Raw genomic sequence first — 23207 nt, 5'->3', positions numbered from 1 at the left:
AGACACAGAATCTGAAGACAGGCTCCAGGCTCTGAGCTAGCTGTCAGCACAGAGCCCGACATGGGGCTCAGACCCACGATCCATGAGATCATGGCCTGAGCCAAAGTCGGACGCTTAACCGACTGAGCCACCCAGGGGCCTTTTATTTCTTATTTTTAATAAATAGGAATAAGTTCTAGGTGGCAAGAGAAAGATAAGAAAAGATGTACTAGCCCAATCAGGTGTGTCTCTGGAGATTATGAAATCAAGACAGTGAGAAACTGGATTAGTTAGTTGGGTGTAGACAAACAAAGGGCATGCTGGTCTGATACTAGGGAATCACTATTTTGGGGACAGAACAAAGTCAATCTGCAAAGGAAAGAAAACAGAGCATACACAAAATGGTAGGTGACAGAGTCAGGTATCCCAGGTTTCTAGTTTCCATGACAATCATTTTTCAGTCCCTGCTCTGAGACTTTGTATCCTTAAAATAAAACGTAACTTTTACTGCACTAGTTTGAGTGGGCCTCTTTACCTTAGTACCCAAAGATCCTTGACTAGAATACAGTCAAAACATTGAGGTCAGAGAGCCAGTTCTGTCTTATTTTGAGACCATAGCTAATTTATAATAAGTTAAGAATATTTCATAAAACAACTTCCCAGAACCCCACTAAAAAGCATTTTTATCTCCATGCATATTCCATAGAACACGTGAATATGTAATTTCACACAGTCATTGTCACTTCTTTAAAAAATTTTAAATGTATTGATTTAAACTCAAGTTGGTTAACATACAGTGTAGTACTGATTTCAGGAGTAGAAGTCAGTGATGCGTCACTTACACATAATACCCCATGCTCATTCCAGCAAGTGCCCTCCTTAATGCCCATCTCCCATTTAGTCCACCTGCCCCCACCCCCACCACATCCCTCCCAGTAACCCTCAGTTTGTTCTCTGTATTTAAGAGTACCTTATGGTTTGCCTCCGTCTCTTTTTGTCTTATTTTTCCTTCCCTTCCCTTATGTTTATCTGTTATGTTTCTTAAATTCCACATATGAGTAAAATCATATATTTGTCTTTCTCTGCCTGACTTATTTCGCTTAGCATAGTACCCTGTAGTTACATACATGCTGTTGCAAATGGCAACATTTCATTCTTTTTAATCACTGGAGTAATATTCCATTGTGTGTGTGTGTACACACATTTATATAATATTCCATTATACACACATGTGCGCATGCACGTGCACACACACACACACACACACACAATCTTCTTTATCTATTCACCAGCCAATGGGAATTTGGGCTCTTTCCATAATTTGGCTATTGTTGATAGTGCTGCTATAAACTTGTGGTGCATGTGCTCCTTCAAATCAATATATTTTTTATTTTTTGGATAAATATCTAGTAGTATAATTGCTGGGTCACAGGGTAGTTCTATTTTTAATTTTTTGAGGAACCTCCATTTTGTTTTCCAGAGTGACAGCACCAGCAGTGCAAAAGGGTTCCCCTTTCTCTACATCCTTGCCATTTTCTCCTTTTAATTTCAGCTAACATCTCTCTGCTGTGCTTGCACTGCAAGTTGGTTTCTTCTCAGGAACAGGTCTTTCCTTCACTGTATCTCTGTTTCAATTTGACTGCTCTTATGTCCATGTTTCAAGCACAGACAACATACTATCTACCAACTTTTGATACTTGCAAGAGTGTTAAAATGTTTAAGATATTTGTTTATGATATATTGTAGCAAAGATATGTAGACATAAATACATCATTTTCCCTGTCTATATCCTTGTTAGTTTCTGCAAAAATGACATGAAACCCTTTAATGGAAATTATTCTATGTCAGACTTAGCTATTAGTTGTTTTCTTCTCTTTCCCCCTGAAATATCAGTTAAACACTTCCAGAGTGAGTAGGGGAGGGACAGAGAGAGAGGGGGAGACACAGAATCTGAAGAAGGCTCCCGAGTCTGAGCTGTCAGCACAGAGCCCAATGTGAGGCTTGAACTCACAAACTGAGATCATGACCTGAGCTGAAGTCAGACCCTTAACTGACTGAGCCTCGCAGGTGCCCCCTTGGTTTTGAAATCTGTACTGTACCCCTTGCCCATGAGTCTTACACTGTAAACCAGGATTGCAAATTATGAAATTCTGACCTTTGATGTTGGCTTTCCATATATCTTTCTCTTCTGAAAGGACAATCTTTATTGGAAAAAGAACTACTTCCGCTCTTGATCCAGCATCTTTCCCTAGTCTTAATAATCATGAATGAGGTATTTTTTATATTATGATGTATTACCACAAAACTGAGCAAAAGTACATACTCTATGAAAGGTTGGTGAATTGTAACAGACCCCAAATTACATCTCTACCCATCAAAACAACATACCTTTTATTAGACATGCCAGTGTCTATGCAGCCAATATCTTGTACCTAACAGGAAGTCTCAATTACTATATGCTTCTTCCCTCATGGATGGTTAGGCATAGACCTATAGATATAGAGGGAGATTTATTATAGAAATTGACTCACACAATTACAGCAATCAAGAAGCCCCACTGTCTGCTGTCTGCAAATCCAAAGGCCACGAAAGCCAGTGATGTAATTCTGTCCGAGTCCTGAGGACTGAAAAGCAGAAGCACTGAGAGGCAGACAAAAGAAGGTGGCTATCTCAGCTTAAGTGAAAAGAGTAAATTCACTCTTCTTCCACATTTTTGTTCCATTCAATCCCTCGGCAGATTGGATGACAAAGGTGAAGGTGATCTCCACTCAGTCTGCCAATTCAAATGCCAATCTCTTCCTGAGACACCTCGCAGACATACCCAATAGGTTTCATAAGCTACCTGGGCATCCCTTATTCCAGTCAAGTTGACACATAAGATTAATCACCACATGAGTCAACAATTTTTCTTGAACTATTATTGCCTAGATATCCTCCTCATCATTCTGTTAAAAGCATTACATTCTACTGCTTTATGTAATCCAGATCCAGTGCCTAGGTACTTAATTTCATAATTCCATATCCATTTGACTTGCTCTATTTTTGCTATACCATTTATGATCTTTTAATGTTCTGTACTATTATATTATTATTATTATTATTATTATTATTATTTTCTTCTCATCTTGCTAAGCTTTAACTCCATAAAGACTTATTTGTATCTGTTTTATCCTACAGATATATTTCAACATCTATACCAAGTGTGTAGTAGGGACTTAATATACATTTGTAAAATAAATAAATAAACAAACAAACAAATAAATAGAAACTAGTTTAATGTATTCTTATTTAATTTATTTAATGTCTTTCTCTTTTTCCTCTATAATACAATATCCTCTTTGACAAACTCTAGTGCTAACGTCTTTTCAATTTTCATCTGACTCCATTTTTTATTTTTAATTAATTTTTTTCATTCTTCAGAGAAGGAGAGAGAGAAAAAGGGACAGAGAAAGAGAGAGCACATGTACAAAGGTGGGGGACCGAGAGGGAATCTTCAGCAGGCTCCATGTCCAGCACAAAGCCTAATGAAGTGCTTGATCCCATGCGCCTGAGATCATGACCTGAGCTCAAATGAAAAGTCTGATGCTCAACTGACTGAGCCACTAGGTGCCCCGTGACTCCATGTTTTAGGTGACAAAAGTAACACCTCCTTATCGAACACATAAACACATGTTTTACTCTCCATGCTCTTTCCTTTTCCTTTTTTTGGATTCCTTATGGATTCCCTTCTTCCATCATCTCAAGTACTCACATGTGTCTCAAACCTTCTCAGAAAGCTTTTCCATCTGGGAAGGTGAACTTGCATGTATAGACATAGTGATGACCATATCAAAGAAGCAGACACATAACATACGTATTATGCTGGCCTCAAGAATGTTTTTTTCCCTCAAAAACTGAACTATAGTACTTTGTGTTTCCTCTCACCTCCAAAACAGAGGTTCCAAACATCACTGTAGAATGGGTTTTTTTAGTACTGTTCAACAGAAGTGAGGATAATTGTTATACTTGAATCTTTATGGCCACTGTAAAGAAATAAATGGTCACCTACAAGGCTGAAAGAATAAATTATCTCCAGGTTCTTAACTTCCTGTCAGAAAGGGACCTGAAATCAAAGAAAATATAGTCTGATACTTGCAGAACCTTAAAGACTCAACAACTGAGACAGGATTCCAGACTCCATTGTTTCTGACTCTTTAGATCAAACACTAAACCCTGATTCATGGGTTAATGGAAATCAGAATTAACTTTTATCTATAGAGGAATAATATTTTTATAGCTGCTCACAATCCTCCCTGTAAAACTGTCGATTTTATAAATGCTGTTGGCCACAGAAATACAAGTAGCATTGCCTCATAATAATCCTAAGTGCTATGCAATAAAAACAAATATCCATGCCCTGTCCTTTACAGAGACTATTATTTCTTGATTCACACTGGGAAGTGTTAGTTGCTAATACTTTTATTCTTTAGATTTATGTTCTTCCTTTTATCTGCTTGCTTCCATGCCTTCTATAAAGTCATAAGAACATCTATCTTCATGACCATTAGAGCATTAATGACACTGTCAATATAACCCCCAAGAAGCATCCAGCAGGAACATCTGCTTCCCTACCTCTTCTCACATTGATTTACTTGCAAATCCTACACACACACACACACAATCTTTAAAGAGTACCCCCCAGAGAATAAATATGCCAAGTATGGTGGTAATACCACCAATCAGTAAGTACTTTCTCTTTTTGGAATGGTTGTAAAGGATGCTCATAATATTAGCCTTAGAGGGTATATTCTTCATGGTAATGCTACTCACAGGGCCATTCCATCCATTGTGAAACTAATAATACAGCTATTAGTTACCTAGGTAAATTATTTTCTGGGATATCAGATGAACAGTATAAATAAACTCTGGAGCCAAACTTTTTGGGTTCAAGTCAGATCTCTGATATTTACTAGCTGTGTGACATTAGGCAGACTTCTTAACCTCAGGGTTTTTTCATCCATGTAAACCAACCAATAGGAATGGTTGTGATGATCAGACATGGCATTATCTGTAAATATCTTCACAGTCCCTGGTGTCATATTAGCATAAGATACTGTTATCGAGATAGGGCCTCTGAGTGATCTGGTGTTTGAGGAATTATGTGATGCAGGTGTGCAATGTCCCTCCAGTTCTTACTCTCCCTTTGCCTTAGGAAACTGCACTTCCCCTGTCCTTATTTCAACCCTAGAGAACTATAAATGCTAAGTGAACCAGCAAAGGTCAGCAAGGAAACAAATTTATTGGTAGTGTTACCTTATGAAAGCTAAAAGTTAAAGGTTGTAACATTGCAAGTTTTTAAAAGGCCATTTCTAAGATTTGAAAGACAGTATCCATGTTTCCTACACTGAAGAAAACAAGAGAAATGGATTCCTTAACCATTATTTTTACATATGAAAGTCAAGTTGATATTTATTTTATTTTATTTTTTAATGTTTTTTTAATTCATTTTTGAGAGAGAGAGAGAGAGACAGCAGGAGCAGGGGAGGATCAGAGAGAGAGGGAGACACAGAATCTGAAGCAGGCTCCAGGCTCTGAGCTAGCAGTCAGTACAGAGCCTGACATGGCATTCGAACCCACAGACCTTGAGATCATGACCTGAGCCAAAGCCGGCCGCTCAACCGACTGAGCCACCCAGGCACTCCAAATTGATATTTTTAAAATTTTTTTAAACTTTTTTTTTGAGGGAGAGAGAACAAGCATGAGCAGTGAAGTGGCAAAGAGAGTGAGACAGAGAATCCAAAACAGGCTCTATTCTGTGAGTGTAGAGCACACTGTGGGGCTCAGACTCATGAAGGTATGAGATCATGACCTGAGCCAAAACCAAGAGTCAGCCATTTACCTGACTGAGCCACCCAGGCACCCCAAGTTGATATTTTAAAATATAGTAATGTGGCATGAGCACACATTCTCTGTGATTTCATTTGTGCTTAAATCCTCCTTTACACATTCAGGCCATTACATAGCAAGATGGGAGTCCAAGGTACTTATAGGACATTTGCAAGACAACCATTGGCTATAAAGATGTGTGATACCAAAAGAGATTTTGGTGGAGGATTTACCAAAAGAGATGCTTACAAAAATTCAAGAAGATGTAAGTTTCAATCATAAAACTACCTGGTTTGCTAACTGTACTGAACATCATTTGTAAAAAAAAAAAATTCTTTAGATTTTATTTATATACTTTCATCATGATAATAGTGTATGAATAATTTCTTCTTTAAAAAAATAACTTGCTATAAAAATGGTATGTACTTAATATTTTAAAAAATCAATCACACAGGCCAAGTCAACAAAAGAAAGCCTAAAATGAAGCAAACCCACAACACTGTGAAGGAAGTGCTATTGCCATTTGGTGGGCATGGTCTTAGATATGGCAATATGCCAAAAAAAGAAAAAAGACAAAATTAGAGAAAAAAGAAAGAAAATACCAGAAAAACAGGTTCAGATTACAACATTATTCTTAAAAGAGAGATTTAGCGGCACATGAGTGGCTCAGTCAGTTGAGTGACTGGCTATTGATTTCTGCTCACAATTTGTGAGACTGAGCCCCATGTAAGACTCCGTGCTTACCATACAGCCTGCTTAAGATTCTCTCTCTCTCTCTCTCTCTCTCTCTCTCTTCTCCTCTTTGGTTCTCTCCCCTGCTCATGCTCTGTCTAAATTTTTTTTTATAAAGGAGGTATTTAATTATTGCTCAAATTTTGATGAAGAAAAAAATGAAGCTAAAATTTTGGGTTAATTTTGACAAAGTTTCTTCACCATATTCTTTTCTAAATTATCAATCTAGAGTCATCTGAAATTAACACAAAAATATTGGCATCATTAAAAATCTGGCTCTACATTCAGAGGAGTTAAACATGGAGACCTCCCCTTTTCACCAGAATTGTTCCTCTGTTCCTGATAACTTTATATTGATTCAGCTCCTGTTTTTTATGTCCCATTTTGTTATGTGATAGTTTTATTGGTTTTAAGAATGAGTTACACGGACTTCCCACAATTCTGCTTTACTTAGGACTGTCTTTCTATTTCCTTTAGAGATGAAAGGCAGCTAAGAGAACATGACCTTCCTGGGCCACCCTTAGAGATATTATTTCTAAAATTGTAGTTTACTGTAAAGAAGTCTGAATCCAGCTCAATTTCCCCTTCTGTGTAACTTTCTCTTCTACTTGAGTGCACATGTTTTATTTCATCATTGAGATTCAGGGAGAAGGGCTTTATAAGGCCATTTAACAAAGAAAATCTTCAGCACCCCTCTTAGCTCTGTAGCTCTGCTTTTACCCTTAGTTCTTCTTTGTCCCTATAATTTTATTTTTGTAATGTTTCTCTCCACCTCCACCAAGTCTTTCACTTCTCTTCATGTTGTAGTTGCTGCTCCCGTTTGAAACATAATGTGTCCCAATCTTGTGCTTTCCACATACATGTAATAATGAATATTCACTGGACTGTATTTCGTGTTTATTATTTTAAATTTTTAAACATTTATTTATTGTTGAGAGACAGAAGAGACAGAGCATGAGCAGGGGAGGGGCAGAGAGAGAGGGAGACACAAAATCTGAAGCAGGTTCCAGGCTCTGTGTTGTCAGTGCAGAGCCCGACGTGGGGCTTGAATCCACAAACTGTGAAATCATGACCTGAGCTGAAGTCAGATGCTTAACCTACTGAGCACACAGGTGCCTGAGTATTTTGTGTTTCTGAATGTAATTATGTATTTCCTGTCTACTTAACAGTATGTGTTTAGGTGAAACACATACTAGAAACAGTATGTTTCTAGGTGAAAAGGTGTTATGAAAGACAAGTGATACATACAAAAACATTAGAAGCCACATATTTGCTAAATAAAAATGGTATTGACTGCAAAAATTGTCAGAAATAGATGTTATATAAAGTAGGCTTGGCCTGCAGAACATTATTTGTCAAAGATAACCTCCCTGAGAGTATCTTTCCCCCTGCAGCATCATTTTTGTGATTTTGAAAATTCTTCTATGGTTATCTCTTAGTTTTCTTTGCCAGCTTACTACAAAGGGCAAACTGGTTTTTTACTGTCGTTTATCCATCTCAGGATTTTAGCCCCCCCTGTTCTTTATGGAGAATTAGCTTCTTTTTCATATTAAACATGACAGTTCAGGTCATCTATAATTTAAGGGCTCAGGAATAAGACAAATAGAATCGTCAATAGTGGAGGAATTTGAACTTCAAAAGGTGACATATAAACTGATAGTTTTCTTGAAGGGAAAGAATCTCTCTATCTTTCTTATATTTATCTACTATTGTTTCCCCTTTTCTCCAGAAAAAAACAGTTTGGTTTTAAAGTGAAAGCACTTTTAAAACACAGGCAGAACATTGCCTATTCACAAAATTGGCAAACAACACAGTATAGGACCATTATGAAAAATCCAATTCCCTACTCAGTGCACACTGTATAGACTACAAATATTTATGGTAGGTTACACAAAGAGCAGTCCCCATCAAGGACCTAAGGGTAACATGAAAAATAAGAATACAAAAGTTCCTGTGATAAGTGTCTAAGACATAATCCTCTAGGAACTTCAAGAGGAAGAGTTAACTTTTTTTTCTGAAGGAATAAAATAAAAGCTTCATCAATGGCTTGACAGATGGAGAGAGGAAAACCCAATTCAAGATTAACAGAAACAAAGGCATGAAGGCGGGCTATTATGATGGACATGTTCCCCTTCCCCCAGGAACATTCTATCTAGTGATAGCTGTGACCCTTAAAGGTTCTCGGACATTGTACAGCAATTGCACACACATCAGTAGTTTTATAAGTCTTTCTGGTAACAAGTAATATGAAATGGAATTGTAGTTGATATTATATATCTTACCAGGTCACTAATTTATAGAAGGTCAAAGTTAGCCATGGATTGAATTATTTATGATGGGAAATTTACACTCAGAGTTCCTCCAGGCATTCATCTTTTATGACCGCTCCAACACACAACTACCCTGACATCCCAGACCTTCAGGTTATTTTCCATTTCTGCCATCCCACTCCCCAGATCCTAATGTCTCCAAACACAGTGACACTCCTCCAGGAGTACCCCTCTATAATTTTGCCATGTTCCAAAAGCTAGTTTTTAAGCTCCATGTGACTTCATTATTGCTATGGTCCTACTGTCTGGAACAGAGAATACTCAATAAGTAGTTGTCCAGTGAATTAAAGACTAATAGCTCAATTGGCAGCCCATCTGGCAAGCAGAAGAAAAATGATCTTGTCCATTTTGTAGATAGTCTGCAGAGACAAATAAAGGTTCTACTTCTCTAATCTGTGCTCATTTTACCATGAAATATTATAGTTTTTAGCCAAATAATGATCGGTGGTGGGAATTACAAATAGTGTGGTGGAATAAAATAAATAAGCACATAGAAAATGAAATCCTGATATATAAGCAGCCGCCTACTCCATATATGTACCTAGTCAGCCAAGGAGGCGATAGTAGAAAACTATTGTGGAAGGGACCCAAAAAAAAGTAACATGTGTCACAATTTCCCCAAATTTCCTGCTCTCTAACTCCATCTTTGCACACTTAGCCTTTCTCCTCATTACCTTAAATATTATAAATTATGGCTTTTATCCACTTGCTTCCAATAGTTTGTTTGCAGGGAGAACTGGAGTGACGGTAGGCATGGCGCTGGAGTAGTAGAGCATTCTCAGTAGAAATAGTTTATATTTAAGGCTGAGGGGGAACAAAAAGAATGAAACAGAGCTGTGAGGTGGGAAACTGCAAGTTCATGTGGACTCTGTGAGAGTAATCTTCAGGGAATTTGGTGAGAAAATGGTGAAATCCTTAGAAACATTTGCACATGTGTGAGACTGCAAATCTGGGTGGGAAAGAAGGCTTTGAGAAGACGCGCTCTATGTGAAAGTGGGAGTTTCTTGAGACTGTAATGAAGATTCCAATCATCTTTTTTGTTGCCAGACATGCTGCTTATTGAAATGCAGTTTTACACACAATTGGCAGCTAGGTTAATATGATTTCTCAGCGATCTTCTGATTTGATTAGGAATGTTTCAGTTACAAGTAACAGAAAAAGTGATGTACCTTTTCTGTACATGTAGGGCTTAATTTCTTCTCACCCAACATAAAGTCTGGAAGTACTTTCTTCCAGCATTTTCTTCCATTAGAGAAGGATATGGAAAATGTGCTTATATCCAAATGAAAACAGAGAATCTCACGTCACTATACAAGTCTCAATATGAAGAGGCGGTCCGTAGGGTATTTTATTATACTGCTATTATGAAGTACTTCCAGAAAACTTTTCATTATTTCAAAAAACAAACAAACAAACAAACAAACAAAAACCTGTACCCATTACCAGTCTCTACCCATTACCCCTTCTCCCAAGCCCTGGCAATCAGGAATCTACTTTCTGTCTCTGGATTTGCCTATTCTACACACTTCATACAAGGAATCTATAATATGTAGCATTTCATGACCTGCTTATTTCATTGTGTATGTTTCCAAAGTTCACTCATATTATAGCATGAATCAGTACTCCATTACCTTTTATGGCTGAATAATCAGAGTCTTAATGTCAATATGTTGTCCGTCCAAAATTTATCTGCCTGAACACGCATTGTACATTTGGTGGAGGCGCAATGCTGGCTCTTCTTCCTCACCTCTCCTTTTATAACTGCCCTTCTTAAGATTGCCTCTCACTCAACCTGAATTACAGTGCCCTCTAGACACTCGACAGGTACTGAGGTACCTCTCTCCAGGTGAACAGTCCTAAAAGGCAGACTACAGTTTACCACAAATAATTCACCTATTTATCATCAAAAGAGATATATTCTAATACAATTTTTTCTTTTGATGTTTTAACATTTGTTCATCAATATTTAATACAGTTAACCTTTTATATTTTTATTTTATTAATGATTGTAATGCAAACTCAAGGGAGAAGAAAAATGAACACATAAAGCCATATGGTCATAGAAAATTAATTAAAATTTTCAATTAGTATATAGTTTTACTGTAGAGAAGAATGACACAGTGATTACTAAAAGACCTTCAAGCATAAAAAATATATTACATTAGTATAAAATTCTATTGAAGAAGCAGAGTGAAAATGCAAACTCATAAGAAAAGGGAGCAATGTAACATTTACAATAGTAGAGAAGAGAATTTGTCTATGTTAAGTGCTTTATAGTTAGTCATAAATTTCTACTGTACTAGGTCTCCACTGGAAACATTTTAATAAATGATATGTGCCAATTGGTTTTATTTTAAATGTCAATATCTACAATATGCCATAAATCACATCCATTTCTATTGCTTAGGGTTTAAGATAAAGATGGATCTTTTAAAATCTAAATGTAAATGACAATGGGTACAAAATATTATAGTATTAAAATATAAATGTATCATTAATCAAAATGTAATAAATAGATTTAACTTTCCACTTAAAAGAGAAACTAGAATGGTAAAAAAAAAAGTTTTGGATATAGACAAGTGAATTCTAAAGTTTATAAGGAAAGGCAAAAGACTCAGAATAACTTAATACTGTAGGAGAAGCATAATGTTGCATGACTGACACTACCTAACTTCAAGGCTTAGTAAAAAGCTTAGTAAGCAAGACAGTGTGGAGTTGCAAAGAAAAGGCAAATAGATCATTGGAGCATAGTGGAGAGTTCAAAAAGAGATGCCAATAAACATAGTCAACTGATCTTTGCTAAAAGAGCAAAGGTAATACAATAGAGAAAAAAAATCATCTTTTAACAGTGCTGGAACAGCTGAATATTCACATGCAAGAAAAAAAAAGGAATTTAGAGACAGAGTTTATCCTCTTCACAAAAAAGAACTCAAAACAGATCATGGACCTAATGTAAAATGCAAAACTAGAAAACTCTTAGAAGATAATATAGAAGAAAACTTAGATGACCTTGGATATGGGGATGAGTTTTTAGATATAACACCAAAGCATGATTCATGAAAGAATTAAATGCTAAATTAGACTTTATTAAAATTAAAAAACTGGGGCACCTGGGTGGCTCAGTTGGTTAAGCATTCGACTTTGGCTCAGGGCATGATCTCACGGTTCATGAGTTTGAGCCCCACATCGGGCTCTGTGCTGAGAGCCCGAGGCCTGCTTCACATTCTGTGTCTTCCTCTCTCTCTGCCCCTCCCCTCACTCACTCTCTGTCTCTCTCTCTCTCAAAATAAAATAAAAACATAAAAAAATTTTTTAAATTAAATTAAATTAAAAACTTCCACTCTGTGAAAGACAGTGTCAAGAGAATAAGAAGGCAAGCCACAGACTCGGATGAAATATTTTCAAAAAAACAATCTGATAAAAGACTACTACCCAAAATATATAAAGAACTCTTAAATCTTAACAATAAGAAAGCAAACCACTAGAAAAATAAATGGGCAAAAAAATCCGGACACCTCACCAGAGAAGATATACATGTGAAAAATAAATATACAAACAGATACCCCCCCATACGTCATCAGGAAAATACAAATTAAAACAACAATTAGATATCACTACATGCCTATTAGAATGGCCAAAATCCGTAACACTGACAACACAAAATGCTGATGAGGATGTGGAGCAACGGGAACTCTTGCTCATTACTATGGGAATGCAAAATGGTATTGCCACTTTGGAAAACACTTTGGTGGTTTCTTACGAAACAAAACATAAGAAACCATATGGTCTATCAATCATACTCCTTGGTATTTAGTCAAAGAAGCTGAATATATATGTCCCTATAAAAACCTTCATAACAGATGTTTATAGCAAATGTATCCCTAATTGTCAAAATTTAGAAGCAACAAAGATGTCCTTTAGTAGCTGAATGGATAAATACACTGTGGAACATCCAGAAAATGCAATATTTTACATTACTTAAGAAAAAAAAAAGAGAAATCTAAATTCACATTACTACGTTAAAGGAACCCAATATGAAAATGCTACATACTGTATGTATGTTTCCAACTATATGACATTTTGGAAAAGGCAAAACTATGGAGGCAAGATTATTGGTTGCCAGTGGTTAGGGTGGAGGGTGGAATAAACACAGAGGATTCTTTAGGGCAGTGAAACCATTCTGTATGATACTGTAACAGTGGGTACATATTATTATATGTTTTCTAAACTCACAGAATGTACAATACAAAGAGTTAACCATAATATAAACAATTGACTTTGGGTGATAAGGATGTGTCAGTGTGGGTTCATTGATCATGACAAAGGCACCACTGTGGTGCAGGATGTCAACAGTGCAGAAGGTTATTTGTGTGTGGGTACTAGGGGTATATGGGAACCTTCTGCACTTTTCCACCAATTTTTCTGTAAGCCAAAAAATCTCTAAAAAAGAAAAATCTACTAAACAGAAAGAACTAGAAACAAAAATTCAGCACTGCTATTTACCTTAGATAGAAGGAAAAGATGGAAGTAAAAAAAGGAAAAAGAAAAATATTTACTAGGCAAATAAACTGGAGCTGCATGCTTACACTGACAGATCTCCAAAAGCAGGTTACATAAGTATAGTAGCATATGATTCTATTGTATTAAGGGCAAAATAGGTTAAAACTAAAAACAAGAAATAAATAAGGATTTATAAATGTATACATACATAGTATAACCATAAAGAAAACTGTTATGGAAATGATAACACAATAATCAGGATGATAGTGACCCCCAGAAGATGAAAATAACTAGGAGGAAAACCCTGAGGTACGAACAATATACCATTTCTTAAGCTAGATGGCAAATGCTTAGGTAGTAATTTATTCATACTCTTTAAACTTTACATGTACAAAATGAAATTGTAGGAATAGGTGATAGAATTCATTGCACTGGATAAGAGCCTTAAGGTAGGCTTCACACGTGGTTGGCTAGAGTCCCTCTGTCCCTCTCTGATCTTTTCAGGACTCCATCCTCCTCCGTGTATAAGTATCATCCCAAGGTTTGTCTTCCTCATTGTTGCAAAAATGGCTGTAACAGTTCTGGTTCATTCAAAGGGAGGGCTTCTGCTTTCCAGACTATCAAGCAAAAGTCCTTGGCTTCACACATGTCAAACTTAGGCAGGTTTTATAGCCTGCCTGAGCCAATCCCTGTGGTGAGGGCAGCTGAGGCCAGGCCACACTCTACCCAAGATGCGGATGGAGGGTACGGAAGCAAGCAAGAGGGTCAGCAACTCTGCCCACTTTGCGGTAGACATGTTTTAGCGCTGATCATTCCATGTCCGAGGAAACCTCTCGGTCCCAAGCCAACCACGATGGCTGGTCACTATCCAACTCATAGCAGAGACATAAAAATTAGCGGCCCTCAAAATCCATACTCAAGTCTTCCTACCAGAGAGTAGATTTAAATAAATGAATATGTCTATTTCTACTTTCTGAAAATAGACCTCTTTCTCCCACTGGAACTGCTAACTCTTTTTGAATTATATAATTCCAGAATCTATATAGAATTTCTTAAAATTTGTATTGCTTTCTCTTAAATGACCAATTAATATTTCTCATGATTTCTGTATTTAACAGAATTTTCTGGTCTGTCAGTAGTATTCCTGAACCTTCTCTGGAATATGAGCTCTTCAACAGTCATTCCCTAAAACACGAGAGGCTATCAAGGGTGATGCCTAGACATTTCATGGCTTCAGAAATATTTTTTTTATTTATTTGCAAATCTTCAGTGAGGTGGGACTAGAAAAATCTGTCTTCTGAGAAAGAGCCTTTATTTCCTTAAATAAAGAAGGTACTTAATCACCACATTATGTAGAGCAATTAGTTTATTACTTCTTTTCTTATTAAAGTATAGCAAATAATATCCTGGTTAATTTCATAATTCCTCTCAATTTATACTTCTTATTGTTTGTAAATATTCTACCAGTTCCCCTGGCTTCTAAAACAACAAGTTTTACAATACATTTCATTTTTCTCTTAGTTTCTATTTGGTTTTCGCTGTATCTAAATGTCTAAGCTGAGACTGAGGTTCTGTCCAGTTACTGTCAAAACAACAAAAACCATCAATGGAAATGTTAAGCTATTTTGTTGTTATTAAGTTAAGCAGATAGGAATAATTTGCTCATTTTACATCTCTCACTTGGTCACTTTCAAGGATGGTTTATAGAATCTCCAGGAATCTCTGTGATAAAGGAGATTTTAGGACCATGCCCAGACTTAAATCGAATAACTTGAGTGGTAGGGACCATGCTATCTGGTTTGAACAAGGATCCAGAGACAGCCTCTCATGAAAATCATCTCTTGAGGTATTCACAAATGCAGATGCCAGGCAGAGCTTCCAGAGATTCTACTTCCAAAGTCGTTAGACAACCATGAAAATACAGTTCTGAGAGCCTGAGACCAGACTCGTGAAATTCTACCACAGTCAAAGCTTGAATTAAATATGTTCAGTAAACAAAGACATTGGGCAACATAAGGGGGTTGGCTTCCCATGGGGTTTCAATAAGAAATGTCACAGAAAGCCGCAATGGCAAAAAACAAAAAAATTGCAGTTTGGAGGGCTTCTGGAATATAATTACAAGGCTATTATCAGTGAGTATAAATAAGATGAGTAGCAAGGCGGCTTCTTTTGCATTACAATTTTGTCAGAGAGATCAGCCATTTCTCCTCGAAGCCCAAAGCTGTTGGAAGTAAATCCCATTATAGCACGGGGTTTGTTTTCCCCCTAGTGTATACTGACCAAGGACATTTTCTGGTCAGGAACTCATTCAGTAGCTTTGCTGTATCCACACAGGAAATGGCTGTGACCTTTCCGGACCATAAGGTTATGCATCTTGACAGGCGGCACAGAGCCAATCCCTCCAACCACGCGGCACAGACGACCGCACACTGTTCTCCTGAGGCATGCTGTTACTCATGTTGTTTAATCACATTCAGCAGGTCTGGAGCTGCGTGTCATTCAGAATATCAGAAAGGCAGAAAAGCTGTGCTGCTGAGTCTATGGAAGTCCTCAGTGAGAAGCAACACTCATAGCTGGCTGGTTGTTTAATGGATGTGAGTTCACTTCCAGAAACGCCATTCCCTTCTGTCTGTTACCTTCCACCGCATTCACTACAGCCCAAACACTAATTCTGATTTGTCAGAAATTACAGAACTTGTTAAAAAAAAAATAAGATGCCTTCTTTGCTCCTATTATATACAGACTTTAGAAAGCATTAGTTGGAGTATTAGCATAACACATGTTTCATACAGGGCTCTTTCTCCTTCAGCGTTATCTCTATTTTGATTCATGTCAGAGACAAAGCATATTTCTCCCACCCACCCATACACATACGCACAGCACCTACTTGCAACTACATCAGAAATTGGTAGTTTAGTTACACTGCTGAAGATTCAAGACTGATAGTGAGTGTTCACATCACACATTGTATAAATTCCCACTGTTCCTGATTCCTCTTGCTGTCTCTGCCTTTTCTCTGGCTGCCCACCTCCTTATTTTCCCTCAACAATATGACTTCTTAGTTTCTCATTATTTCATACCAATTCAGGTACATATGCATGCCATCAAATTTCAGACTCTAGCCTGAGTTACTTATCAAAACACTTCTATGAAAGAAAGACAGTTTTCTTCCCCAGAAGAACTCCAGTGAGTAAAGGTGTCTCCACATTCAACTTTTGAAACAATCTTGAAAAACACGAGAGAATAATTAAGTATTAAATTGTGTGGTGCAAGAAAAGGATTATATTGATGTTTTAAAAAAATGAAAATATCAGCGATGGCTCCAGTATTTAAGGACTTGCTGAGGCGTCCTTCCAATGTGTTCCCAGAGCATTTTATGATTCAGGGAATCACTGCTTGTGTATTTGTTGGCTAACTTGGCTCTCTCCTCATTAAATTCTAATTTCACTGAGGACAGACACTATGGTACACCTGTATCACTATTTTATATCTCCAACACTGAGAACGGTGTTTTGGGCAAAATAGGGAGTCAATTCGTTTAAACTCATGGCTTGACTGAGTCTGAAAAGATGCATGAAATTTAGGTGGTTTGAAATAAAAAGATGAGACTTCCTGGCAGGAAAAATAAAATAAGTCAAGTAAAGAAACAGACTTCATTAAAGGAGAGTAGAGGAGTTGAAAAATATTAGGAATTAGGCATGTATACTTTAGAAAGTGGTTAGATAAAAGGGAACTTGAATGCCTGTTGGAGAAGATTAGAAGCATTGCTGGAGAAAACAGAACAATTCAGAAACAAGTGCTAGAAAGGATGTAGAAAACAGGGAACCCTCTTGCACCATCGGTGGGAATGCAGGCTGGTGCAGCCGCTCTGGAAAACAGTATGATGGTTCCTCAGAAAATTAAAAATAGGACTACCCTAGGATCCAGGGATTGTACTACTGGGTATTTACCCCCCCAAATACAAAAATGCTAATTCAAAGGGATACATGCACCCCTGTTTACTGCAGCATTATTTACAATGGTAAAATTATGGAAGCAGCCCAAGTGTCCATCAACAGATGAATGGATAAGATGTGATATATATATATATATATATATATATATATATATATATATACACACACACAATGGAATATTATTCATAAAAAATAATGAAATCTTGCCAATTGCAACAACATTTGATGGAGCTAGAGAATATAATGGTAAGTGAAATAAGTCAGAGAAAGACAAAAATCATATGATTTCACTCATATGTGCAATTTAATAAATAATAAGGGAAAGAAAGAGAAAGAGAAAGATGCCAGAGTCCAGCTCTAGCTGGTCCAGGGCTCCCTAAAGGAGGGACAGTGTCAGCGAGAGAGGGATTCCTCCTAATCACCAGGCAGGCATCTCCACACTGACTGAGACTCAGCTTTATTTATGGATAAGTGTATGGGGAGTAGCACAGAAGTGGCATTTGCCTTAGACAATGATTTCTGATGATAAATTTCTTTGATACGTAAAAATTTCCCAGAACATAAATTTGTAGAAGACTCATGCATAACCTTTATCAATAGTGATTGATGTAGGTGATTTAGATGTTTATCATATGGGGAAGGAAGGTATCTTCGGCATTCAAATACAAGACAATGTTTTTAGCATAGCAAAGGCAAAAGTTAATTCTTTGTGAGCAGGGGTCAATAGCCTATTTGCTTAAGAAGTATAAGAAAAACAGGATCCTCAGGAAATTCAATGTTTGCTCCCATGGTCACAAAAGAAGAAGTTCCTACAATAAGTTCCTTCACAAGGTGCAATCAGCATATTAGGGCCAGAATAAGGGGACAAGTCACCCCTAATACCAATCAACATGGTGCCTGGAGGCGGGGGTCAGTGCTCAAGCAAAAACAATTAAGTTGGGGTAGATGTTGGTCTTCATCTGACAGCAGGAGGCCTTGCAAACCTGTCTTAACCTCACAAGGAGTATTCTCAACTAGTGAGTTCTGAATGGCTCCCAGCAGAGAAACAAACCAGGAAACAGACCCTTAATTATAGAGAATAAACTGATGGATACCAGAGGGGAGGTGAGTGAAGGGATGGGGGAAATAGGGGATGGGGATAAAAGAGTACACTTATGATGAAAACAAAATAAAATAAAAAAGAAAAGTAGAACAATTAGAAGTTTTTTGATATATCAATTAAATAATTAAAGTGATATTTTAGAACTTAGTGTTCAAGAACCTTAAATAGTATACCTAGTGTAATGGTCACTTATAACCCATGCTTATTCAGTGTTATAAAATATTTGGGTTTCTCATAATTTTAGCAGAGTTTCTGTCTCATTTATTTTTCCTGTTCCATTTCTTTTTCTTTCTGTGTTTTTCATACCATTTCCAGTCTGCCAAACAGACATTATATATGTGGCTTTGGCCTATTGTATCAGGTAGAAAACATCTGAAAAGCTCACTTACAAAGAGGCATTAGGGTCTTAAAATACAGGCTCTCCTGGAGTGATTTGCAAAACCATTAGAAGCAAAGACTAAAGTCTAACATTCAGAAATTACTACAGAAGCAATTTCAATAATCACAGTAGGGTTAGAATGCTGTGGGGTGGAGAAGCAGGTTAATTCAAACTTCAGAGCACAGCGCAAACCACACAGGAGAAATAGCAGGTTAACAGTTTATTAATAAGGTTGATCTACTTGAGAGCAAAGGGAAATGAAGCCTTCAATGTTTATAGGGCATAAATCTCCTATAGCTCTCATCCTTCCTGTTGTGATCACCCTGGAAAGACAGGATAAATTCCCCATTCAAAATCTGGACCAGATTATCAGTGATGTCACACACACATCAACAGAGTATGAAAACACACATGATCAGGCTTTCTGGGGAGACCAGGACATATCTCCTGAGATGGTCTACAAATGGCTTGAGATGGCAGGGAAAGGTACCTGGCTTTGGGTTTTTAAGACTGGAAAAGGGCAGGCTGAGATGAGGGTTTCTGCTGGTGGGCAGGGGCTTGCATGGTGGGTCTGGACTTCCCACTGGCACTAAAGAAGGAAGCACACACGTTTTCTTATGAGCTTGCCCAGATTCAGGGGATGAGATGGAAAGGGAAAAGAGAGAGATGATGTTTAAAAGCTCTCAAAAGTTAAACATCAAAAAATAAAGTCAGACTCTTTCTTTTACTTTCATTCTTAAGTTTGTTCCATTTGCTTCAGTGTGGATCTAAGAACCACAACGGAATTTTTTATAAAGAAAGACATACATATTTGCCTCTTTCCAAGTAACCTTACATGATACAGTATCAGCACATTGTCTTATAATAGTACATCGCCCCTAATTCCTAGTCATTGTAATCAACTCTCCAACATTACTTCACTCTGAACAATAGCAACCTCATTCCCACAGTCAGAGATTAGTTTAGAAATAGCATATGATGGGGCACCTAGGTGGCACAATTGGTTGAGCCTCCGACTCTTGATTTCAGTTCAGGTCATGATCTCATGGTTGTGAGAGTGAGCTCCAAGTCAGGATCCATGCTGTGTCTGGAGACTGCTTAAGATTCTCTCTCTCATGGGGTGCCTGGGTGGCTCTGTTGGTTAAGTGTTGGACTTTGGCTGAGGTCATGATCTCCCAGTTCAGGAGGTGGATCCCCGTGTCTGGCTCTGTGCGGACAGCGCAGAGCCTGGAGCCTGCTTCCAATTCTGTGTCTCCCTCTCTCTGTGCCCCTCCTGGACTCTGTCTCTCTCTCTCTCTCTCAAAAATGAGTAAACATTTAAAAAAATATTTTAAAGATTCTCTCTCCCGCTCACTCTCTGCCCCACCCCCACCTCTCTCAAAAACAAAAACAAAAAAAAAAAAAAAAAAAAAAAAAAAAGGGAAAGATTTCAGCAGATGATGATAGCCTGGCCAATGAGACTTGAGGGAAGCTTACTAGGGAATTCTGGGTAGGGTTTTCTCACTCCAGAAAAGAAAAGGAGAAGAGACTGTTCTTTTTCTGGTAGTTACTGAGCCTGAAAGTGCTACCTGAAACTGCTGAAGTTAAAAATCCTGTTGATACACCTTTTATATAGAAACTCTTTGGCCAAAAACGACTCAAATACAAATCAGTTCTTAAGTATTCAATCATACTTCTAAGTGAACAAGATAATACTAGGCAATGTACAAAATTGTGTTTTAGTCATGGTGTGAGAACATTTGGGTTCTAATATTTACTGACAATGTGACCTGGAGTGAGTAATTTAGTCATTTTGGGCACCAGTTTCTTCATCGGTGAGTAGTCAGTATTAATAATCATCAAATATGCTTTGTACTGTTATTGTGGTAACCAAATGAATTCATGTTTTATTACTCAATTAATTAAAATATATTTAAGGAGGACCAGCTATAGCCAAATATTATGATAGGAGCTCAGAGAAGACTGGTGAATAAAAGAGATAAAATTCCTGCCTTCACATTGTTTATAATCTATTGAAGCAAATTTTTCCACATATTGTAAATCCCTGAATACAAATGTACATATATTTCGTGTATTCTGTATTCATTTTATTTACCATGTACTTATTAATGTCTGACATGTTGGAAATATTATTTTAGGTGGTTTGGATTTAAAAACACAGGAAACACAATTCCTTTTGAGATATACTTCATTATATGTATATTACATATAATTTAAAGATCCTTGTGTTTCTACATCAAGAGAGACCACTACAGATAACATATTTGCAAAATATTTCCCCGGATATAGTAACTTCCTTTTCGCTCCAAATTGCTACTTAAATCAAATTATGCCACCAGTAGACATGCCAACAGTAGTCTCCTAAAAAAAACCAACAATTAACAACAAACACATAGTTAGGAAATTTAGAAGTCTCCTTCTTCAATAACATCACAGTTGTTAGTAAGGAAACCTGCCATTACTATTCCCTCTGAACAGTTTTTATTTAAAGATCTGGTTTTATGTCACAGGCTTATCTGTTTCTGTAGAAAAATAATCTGACTCACAACTATTACTTCCACTTTGAGATTTTTCAGGAAATGTATGTGGTTTCTCTATCAAGGGTAGGAGACAATACAAAGTGATGGGGAATTTAATACATATGCAAACAGAACAGGTGGCCATGATGGGGACAGACATGAACACTAACCGTCCCCCCATAACCGCTTTGACTGAGCTAGCATTTTCCGGCACTGTACAAGGTCTTCACATGTGTGATTCTTATGAATCACTCCAATTTGGAATGAGTAGGTGACAGCTGTTCTCTTCATTCTACATGCAGGAAAACCTCACAGAGAAGCACCATGAGGCACCATTTCCAGTAACAAGTAAAAGTCAATAGAGATGTGTTAAAAAAAAAAACTCAACTCTTTATAGCGAGATATACTTAGATTTCTAAGTCACCTCTGCAATAACAGCTTTAAAAGGAATGCATTTTCTAATATGCATGTATTTCATATTTAAATGAAAGAAATGACTGGATCTCTGAAAGCCTACCAAGATAACACAATTAGTGATACCATTTCCTCGGCAGAAAATGGCAAGAACTCGATGCCATTACCAGCACATATCAGAACCGTTTAACAATGAGATGGCAACAAATACATTTCTATACCAGTAGAAAGATGACCTTGCTTTGTTTTTTTTTTTCTTATGTTACATGCCACCAACAGCATTAGAGAATGTGCATGCTCTCTCCCTCTCTCTCTCTCTCTCTCTCCCTCTGCCCATCTCTCCCACTTGCACACTGCTCTTTCTCTCTCTCTCTCTAAAAAAAAGATTATAAAGATCTTATTAAACCAAAGACTTATTTTTGGGTTTTATTCTTGAATAACTGCTCTAGATATTTTGAATAGTTTATGATAATTCTTTAGTTCAATGAATGAAAAAAATATATTAAAGCTGCCAAAAAATTAGTATATTTATGAATTTTAAAATTATCATATATATCAATCTTGTTGTGAAATATCAGCACTTAGTATCAAAATTTGCCCTCATCTCTAACATCAATAAGCTTCTGTGCTGAAGTACAAATGTTGGTGTCCAAGGGCTTCCTTCTCTCATTGACTCTGATACATTCTGGAATCCCACTAACATATAGCATGAGCATTTGCCTTCAAAAAACCTTGCAAAAATTTTAAATCCTTTACAGTTCCCTTAAAATAAAATATTTTATTTATAAATAGAAACTATCATTATTTTCCCTCAGTTTTTCTGAGCAATGTATCTACTCTTTCATACTGACTCCCACTGCTCCCATTTTTGCATAACTTTCCATCCAAATGGAATCTGCAGTCCCAGACTAAGCAATGCCAATTGCTAGCTACACATCTCTCTCTCTCTCTCTCTCTCCCTCCTTCTTTCCTTCCTTCCTTTTTCTTTCTTTCTTTCTTTCTTTCTTTCTTTCTTTCTTTCTTTCCTTCCTTCCTTCTTTCTTTTCTTTCTTTCTTTTTCTTTCACTCTCTCTCTCTTTCTTTCTCTTACCAGCTACACATATTTTCTACACTTTGTTTCATACAAAATTTATTGTGACAACTGCTTAAAATCCTGATATGTAATGAATTTCTTTGTTGTTTCAGTTTGGTTTGGCTTTTGGTTTTTTAATTTGAGAAAGAGAGAGAGAGAGAGACAGACAGACAAACAGAGAGACAGAGAGACAGGACAGAGGGAGTGAGAGAGAGAATCTCAAGCAGGCTCCCTGCTCAGCACAGAGCCTGACTTAGGGCTTAATTCCATGACCCTGGGATCATGACTTCAGCCAAAATCAAGTCAGACACTTAACCAATGGAGCCACACGGGTACCCTGATATATAGTAGTAATATAG

Source organism: Suricata suricatta, chromosome 4 (genome assembly GCF_006229205.1).
Source record: "Suricata suricatta isolate VVHF042 chromosome 4, meerkat_22Aug2017_6uvM2_HiC, whole genome shotgun sequence".
In the NCBI taxonomy this organism is placed as follows: domain Eukaryota; kingdom Metazoa; phylum Chordata; class Mammalia; order Carnivora; family Herpestidae; genus Suricata; species Suricata suricatta.
This window is presented reverse-complemented; position numbering follows the sequence as displayed.